The sequence below is a fragment of the Ctenopharyngodon idella genome, chromosome 18, assembly GCF_019924925.1.
Source record: "Ctenopharyngodon idella isolate HZGC_01 chromosome 18, HZGC01, whole genome shotgun sequence".
NCBI classification, from domain to species: domain Eukaryota; kingdom Metazoa; phylum Chordata; class Actinopteri; order Cypriniformes; family Xenocyprididae; genus Ctenopharyngodon; species Ctenopharyngodon idella.
The window spans coordinates 8455766-8463680 of NC_067237.1; the positions used below are offsets into that span (position 1 = coordinate 8455766).

Below are 7915 nucleotides of genomic sequence, written 5' to 3' on the forward strand. Positions count from 1 at the left end.
TTCAATGGGGTTAAGGTCTGGACTCAGACATGCCAATCCATGTTTGAACATGATTCCTCATGCTCCCTGAACCACTCTTTCTCAATTCACAATTTCTGTTTACACAATTTGAGCCTGATGAATTGTGGCATTGTCATTCTGGATTACGGCCATGGGAGACATCTTCTGACATGGTTGTTTAAGAAATAAAAAGCAGTTAGGGTTGAAAACATTGTTGCCAAACATATAGCATGCAAGAAACATTAATCACTTCAATAAGGATCCAAAAGACTATTACGCATTTGCTTATTTAAATCCAAAATGTGACTTTTTGGGGGGCCTGGCAGTGTATTTTTTAACTATAGAAAACATAACATTTAGCATATTATATTAATCCATAACATTTCAGTTATAGTGTTGTCAAAAGTACTGACCGGTCCGCTGATAGACGTCGGCTTGTGCTTTCAAAACACTTTAACACTTCCGTGTGCTTTCAAATGCTCTTTTGCGTTGATCATTGTAGCCAATCACAGACATAGCCTATCCGATGAGCACATGAACACAATAGCCAATCAGAGGTGTTTACGATTCCATCCAACAGCACTAAAAGCGTCACATTTTTAAAATTTCAGTACTGACTTGGGACCGAAGTCTTTACTGGGTTCCATATTCATAGGCCAGCTGAAGACATGTGACCAATAAAAGACTGATGCATCATGCCAAGCTGAATTAAAAGAATTTACATTTTGTATGTATTATATGTTGAATTGTTTTTTTAAAAAAAAAAAACACTCCATAGTGTGATGTCATATTATGACTGTTGCGGCGTGCGGCGTCCATAAAAAAATTTGCATGCCCAAAGTCTAATGTCCCATGGCATGAGGCAAAATGTGGACAATCATACATAGAGTGCATTTGCCTGTTCAGACCCATGCATAAAAAGCAGCAGACAGGCTGAATGGAAATGCAAATTCACTCTATCTGTAGTAAGTACACACTTACAGACTAACATTACATAACTAACTTTACAAACACAAGCTGATTTTTCCACTAATCAATGAGAGAGAGAGAGAGAGAGAGAGAGAGAGAGAGAGAGAGAGAGAGAGAGAGAGAGAGAGAGAGAGAGAGAGAGAGAGAGAGAGAGAGAGAGAGAGAGAGAGAGAGAGAGAGAGAGAGAGATGAACTGGTCCTCTGTAATATCCAACAGATGTTCCCCATGTAAGCCTCCCTCTCATGACCTTTAACCTCAGGCTAGAACTTAATTTTGAGACATCTCATTCCCATATGGAAACACCTTGAACTTTACTCCCCTGCAGAACTGCACCATCTCCAAATTCCTCAGTTACTTCATCAGGCTGCAGTGTTTTAGTAAAGATATGAATCATCATCATTGCTATACACTTGAGTGGGACACTCAGCTAGAGCAAAAAAAGTCTTGATTTTTGGGTTGCGAATTGTGACTTTAAGGTTGCGGTTTTAGGGAAGCCTAAATAAAGCTCTGCCAGCTCAAGTCAGCCATTAGACCCATAAAACATGAGGAAATTCCAGCAACCAAAAATACCACAGGAATAACTGATGTCATTTATTCACCAATTTATGAATAAATTGTCATTTGGCCCACAACTCAGAGACTAAATATAGGGCATCCTAAAGTATGTAATGACAAACCCTGGGAAATACCACAGCACAAGATTATAGTTTATTCATAGAACCTGCAATTACAGAATTTCTTTGTTCAATTACAACTCATTTACTTGAAGAGTTGTTGAAGAGTTTAAATGTGAAGGTGGACAAAAGCATTAAATCAGACTGTGGCATGGGAATAAAATGCTGTATTAATGTTGGATGGAGCTGTATTTAACCGGCGCTTGTGCCAAAGCCGAGAGAGAATTCAAGCTGAGCGTCGATCCATCAGTGAAACAGCATCAGTGTTTTTCATGAAGAGTTTTAAATTCAGTGCTTTTATTGCGTTGAGCCAAACACAATAACAAATCACAGCAAGACTTTATGTTCAACTCAATCTAACTTATGAGTGCTTGATGGATAAGTAAAGTAGACTTTCACTAAGACCAAGAAAAACCAGTTGTAAATCCGGTAAAACGCCATTGGGCTTCTCAGCAGGATTGGTGTCAGCTTAACTCCCAGTCTTAAGATGAGATGTATAAGACCCTCACAAGGTCAATATCCATAATGTTCAAATTAACTTCCAAATAAGCAAGCATTAAGGAAGTTATGTACTAGCAGCAGCTGACTGAAGAGCTAATGCATTGATTTGAAAGATTCCCTACTCACAATGTTTCTTGTTACTGTCGAAGACAAAGTAACAGTTGAACCAGGAGAAAACAGGGGTTAATGTGGCTTAATGGCTAAATGGTGCTAAAACTGGAACAAATTCAGTATCCCTTTTGATCCTGGGCTGCCCCTTAGATCAAACCTGCAGTCAGCCAAGATCCTTAACCACAAGCCTCTTTCCTTTTCCTAAACACGTCCAAATTCAAAATGACTCATAATTAACAGACAGTAACAATTTTGATTGATTGATATACTATCGGTTAAACGGTTTAATAAGTAATTTAAAGGGTTAGTTAACCCAAAAATGAAAATTCTGTCATCATTTACTCACCCTCAAGTTGTTCTAAACCTGTATGGATTTCTTTCTTCTGCTGAACACTATGGCTTATGTAAGCAGTAGAGAAAGAACGCATTTATATCATTATTGGATTCGTGCATTAGTCTTAAAGTGACAGCAACCTAATATTCCTGCTGCTGTCTGTTTTTAATGTTAATCAAACTACAAAAGACAGAGAAAATCACTTCCTGCTCTTCACTGAATCACTTTTTTGTAACTTTAATAAGGATTAACCTTTAATTTGTACTATGAAGATTATATGCAGTGTTGTTTCACATTTCATTACTTGATTGAATTTCTGTACTTGAGAACTGCTTAGACCTACCCTGAAAAACTTTAAAAAGCACTGATTATTTCATTTGTATCTTTGTTCTACTCTGTTTATGTATTTGTTATGAGTTATTGACTGTTTACTTGTGTGACGAGCAGGGCAGGCGAGAGCCGTGAGGGAACGGCGCGAACAGCTGGGAACAGCTGCGCGTTGCACCGGTCTCGAATCTCTCATGGAGGAGCTCCGGAAGCATAAAAGGGGAGCGACGACAGAAGGACGAGAGAGGACCAGGCCTGGATTTTACTTTATGTTTTATGAAAACAATGGGTCATAGACCCATTCTAATTTATTCCATTCTTATTTAATTTAATTCTAAGTTAACATAATCTTGTCGGTTAACGTTTAACAATCAGTCAACAAGCTTCGGATATCGGTTAAGGAAAAAAATTAAATGAACATCCCTAGTTACGTATGTTTCAAAAGACTGTAGAATTTCATTTTCAAAGATTTCCTGCTTTAAGTGAGTGGAGTGTGTTGTTCTACACAGGGATGCTATAAAGACTAAGTGGTACTCACATTTAGTGGTGCTGAGTATTTGAACAAAAAAATTAGAAAATGTAAAATCTAGTTACGCTAGTTATTCTCTGTGACTGTCCGTCAGACAAACCTTATCAACACCTCTTAATCCGGCAGACAGACAAAATACAAAGGAAGCCAGTCCTGGTCCTACCTCTTGTCTGCTGTAAGTGCATTACGGGACAAATCCATAATAAGGATGAAAAGACACAGGGCAAAAGGTCACAACCATGACAGAGACGAACAAGACATTGTTCATTGACGAACAAGACGCTTACACAGATACACACGGGAGCATTTGAAAGCAGGCGTCTATTGCGGACCAGTTTGCTGATAGACGCCTGCTTTCAAACGCTCCCGCTTTCAAAACACTTTCAAATTCAAATATTTCCGTGCGCTTCAAACGCTCCCGTGCTTTGATCATTGTAGCCAATCACAGACGTATCTGAATCCGCTCAACAGCACTCAAAGTGTCACATTTTTCAAATTTCAGTACCGACTTGGTACTGAAGTCGGTACTTTTGACAACTCTATTACAATTTAAAATAACTTTTCCATTTTAATATATATTTTACAATTAATTTTTAATACATTTTAAATTATCTTTTGTAGCAGTTTAAATATCTTTACTGTCACTTTTGGTTAATTTTGCATCCTTGCAGATTAAAAGTATTAATTTAGTAAAAAAGTAAAAAAAAAAAAATCTTATTGACCACAAACTTTATTGACTTTATGGTGTCAATATTGGTTCTGTGTTCACTCAAATTAAACTCAAAACAGGAAATGTGAGGAGATCTGCTTTATTACTCTAGAAAAAGATAAAAGCTAAAATTAGCTGGGCTCCTGAGAGTGACAACATTGAGAAAGAACCAAAGAAAAGATTCTCATCCAGCACTTCCTCCGAGAGGCAGAGACCGAGGCTTATGGAACCCAGATGGAGGGTGTGTTTTGAAATGTTTATTGTGTAAGAGGTACATCTAGCAATAATTACTCTAGAAAAGTGCTCCTTAAAGTGCCACTTCAGAAGAAGAAAAATTCATTACAAAACAAATGCCCAGCCTTTAAGAGGTATTCTTACTCAAACTAGAGGGAACAACACAAATCCTTCAAACTCAAGCAAAAAACCTTCGATCGCTCAGTGTTGCAGTGCTACATCTCATATCTTGCCAGCATTCATCGAAGTACCACAATGCTTTGTGAAAAGAGCTAGATAAAACTGAATAATAAATGGAGCATCAGCTAAATAGCTGTATCCATTTCTATAGACAGATTAAATTTTTATTGAATTAAATTAAATTTCATAGGGCCCTAGCTTTAGTTTTCACTAATGACACAAAGAATGACAGAAAAAGAGATCTGATTCTGATCTCAGGAGCTCTTTAATTCATCCATCATCATCTCTGAAAGCAGAACATGCTCTTTTGGGAACAGTTTTCATTCTCACACCTTCATAATGCCTTTGTAAAAAGTGAACTTATATTGTGTTATACTATATGCATTAAATCCCATGAGTCAGTTATGTAAAACCACGCAGAGTCACGCCCGGAGTGGAGACCACACCCGTTATAACGAGACACAAGAGCTCACACACAGCTGGGCTCGCCCTGTGAGAGACAGCTACATAATAATAATAATAACGGGTCACTATATAAAGTATAAACATACAATTAAGCAGCAGCCATGACCTGCGCGAGACTGCATTATCACAAGCATCAGCGCGTGCACGCTGTAGTGAAGACGAACAGCGTCTGCAATGCTTGTTAACGGATCTAGAATGCAGCAATTACATTGTCATTATACTAAATAATTTACATTATGTAAATATGGCCAATAATACAAAAGTTCATCTATGCAGCCCCTTTTTAATAACGATCAAAATGTCTAATGCGAAAAGTCATAAATTATGTATTAGGATGTAGGCTGCTAGTAATCATGTTTCAAATATGTATAATGAGATTTAATCTAGCTATATTGTAATTCAACTATGAGACATCAAAATGAATCAAATTTGTATGTAGTTTTTACAGTACATGTATGATTTACTATGATGGGTGCCCATATCACATATGGTCTCAAGTGTTACCTTGATAAAATCAGTGAAGCATGTGTTAATTAGTTTCGATCAAGTATCCGGTTTAACATATTACTGATTATATATTAATAGACTCAGTGTGCTATGATTATAAGGTCATTTGATAGTTTTGGATAATTGTAATGTCGTAAACTGTTGGCCCATCTGCTCACGTTCATACGGATATCAGCGCTCGAGCTCTTAGCCAGCTAACTCCTGAACCACACAAACCTCTACATTTATGACCTCTACCTAAATATAACCCTCACACTGAGAGAAGACGAAACATATTTCTTACCTTAGAAAAATTTCTGCAAGTGATTTACTCTTTATTGATCTATTCCTGGTGGGAAAGCAAAGAAATTCCCGCACCCGTCTTCACTGTCTCAACCCAAGGGCGGTAACACAGGAAACCAGACACTAGAAATGTCCTGATGATTGACATCCACAACAGCTAATCAGAATGTAAAAGCACGCCCATAAACCATTGTTCCCGCCTACTGGGAACACGCAACCAATCAGAGATTGTAGAGTTTTCGAGATACAAAGGAGCTTGGAATATGAAGTCCACAGATGGCGTCATTGTTTTTGCGCGATTGTGTCGCTATTTAAATTGAATAAGTTATTGATTATTGAGTATGTCCTTATTTATTTTAATTATTTTCACTGTACCGAATGTTTGTATTAATTAGTAACCATTAGAAGGTATATTGTTATTAAATGAGCGTCAAACCATAAACAAACAAACAAGTTATTAAATGAGAATTTCTAAGGTGGGCTCATGTTCAGATAAATCAATCTTTTACTATTATTATTATTATTATTATTATTATTATTATTAGCCTATTATTATTTGATTATGGATTTAAAAAAAAAAAAAATAGAAAAATTGAAACACCCCAATGTCATTCCTTTACAGAGAATAAGATACTTGTGAAGACCTGTAGTCAAACTGGTCAGATCAGTGCACACACTGCTAATGACGTGTCACATCCAACTGAAATAAAATACGCATGAAGGAATGATGCCATATTTCAAAGCATTTTTAAGTAGAAGCTTTGCTCTACGCTCAACAATCTTGCTTAATTTAGTAGTAGCCTGTCAGATGAGATCAGAGAAATACCTAGGCTATTTTTTTTCACAGAAGCAACATATTAATAGCACATTGTATTAACAATGAATGTGAAACTTTGCACACTATCTCTAACAAAAAACCTGAAGGTTTCAGGTAAGTGTAGAAAATGTTAACTGTGTCCCATTGAGTAAACAAAAGTCTTTAAAAAGTCTTAAAAATCTTCATGCCCACTTGAACACTTTGGCCAAACACCGGAAAATGCATCACGTAAGTAGACAAGTGATCAAGCACAAAGAGCGCAAGGCCAAGCACTGAAAACGACAACAGCATGCACTAGGGAATCTGTGTCACAGATACAGCTAATTTCTCTAAAGGAATACAGAGAACAACATATGCTTCACAAAATGATTGCTTAATGTTAACAAATAGAAAATTGCAAATCACACAAATCAAGATTTGAAACTTCGACAGGACCAAGATATGAATTAAGCTGTGCAGGCCGAACACAGGAGATGGTGCAGAAACTAGTGTACGGTCAGGGATTACTCTTAAAATGTCCAATAAATATTGTTAGGCCCAAAAGTAAATCCAAGACAATCCATAAAGTAATTTCAAAGTGTAACTCCAGATCGTTCACGCAACACATCAAACACTGAGGAACAGAACTTGAATTCCAGTCAGAACCTGACTGGAAACAAGGCACAGGAAAAAACAACATGATACAAAGGTGGAAAAACTGAAAATCAAACACAACGAGGGCCACTAGTGGTCAAAACAAGTCCATAGTTCTGACAAACTGTATTTACACATGTCCCAAATTTTGTAACAGCCAGGGTTGCAAAAATTGCAAATATCATAGAAAATAAATTATCATATTTCCACCAGATGGCACAAGTAAATTTGAATGGTTAACAAAATATTGGTCAGCAGACTCAGCACTCATTCAGAGAGTCTACAAACATCAAGCACGCTTATATACACTACCGTTCAAAAGTTTGGGGTTGGTAAGATTTTTAAATGTTTCTTAAAAAAGACTTTTCACTCACCAAGGCTGCAATTAATTGATTAAAAACACACATTTTTACACCTAATCCATAAAATTAACTTCAGTGTTGAATTAAATTCAGTGTTGACTTATTTATCCAGTGTTGAGGAAAGTTACTTTTAAAAGTAATATATTACAATATTGCGTTACTCTTTAAAAAAGTAACTAATTGCATTACTTAGTTACTTTTTATGGAAAGTAATTGCATATTGCATTACTTTTTCTCACCTGATTTTTTATACCAAAAAAACCCCAAAGTGCTATATTTG

At 36.5% G+C, this 7915-nt stretch overlaps 1 protein-coding gene across 3 annotated transcripts in view; it reads right to left on the reverse strand.

Annotated features, from left to right (window-relative positions):
• Positions 1–5989, reverse strand: part of tmod2 (tropomodulin 2) — a 38332-nt gene extending 32343 nt beyond the window's left edge. For all 3 annotated transcript variants that reach the window (XR_007926152.1, XM_051870037.1, XM_051870036.1), the window contains exon 1: positions 5825–5989. The gene's annotated coding sequence lies outside the window, so the exon portion shown is untranslated. The remainder of the gene's footprint in view (positions 1–5824) is intronic.
• Between the last annotated feature and the right edge of the window lie 1926 nt (positions 5990–7915).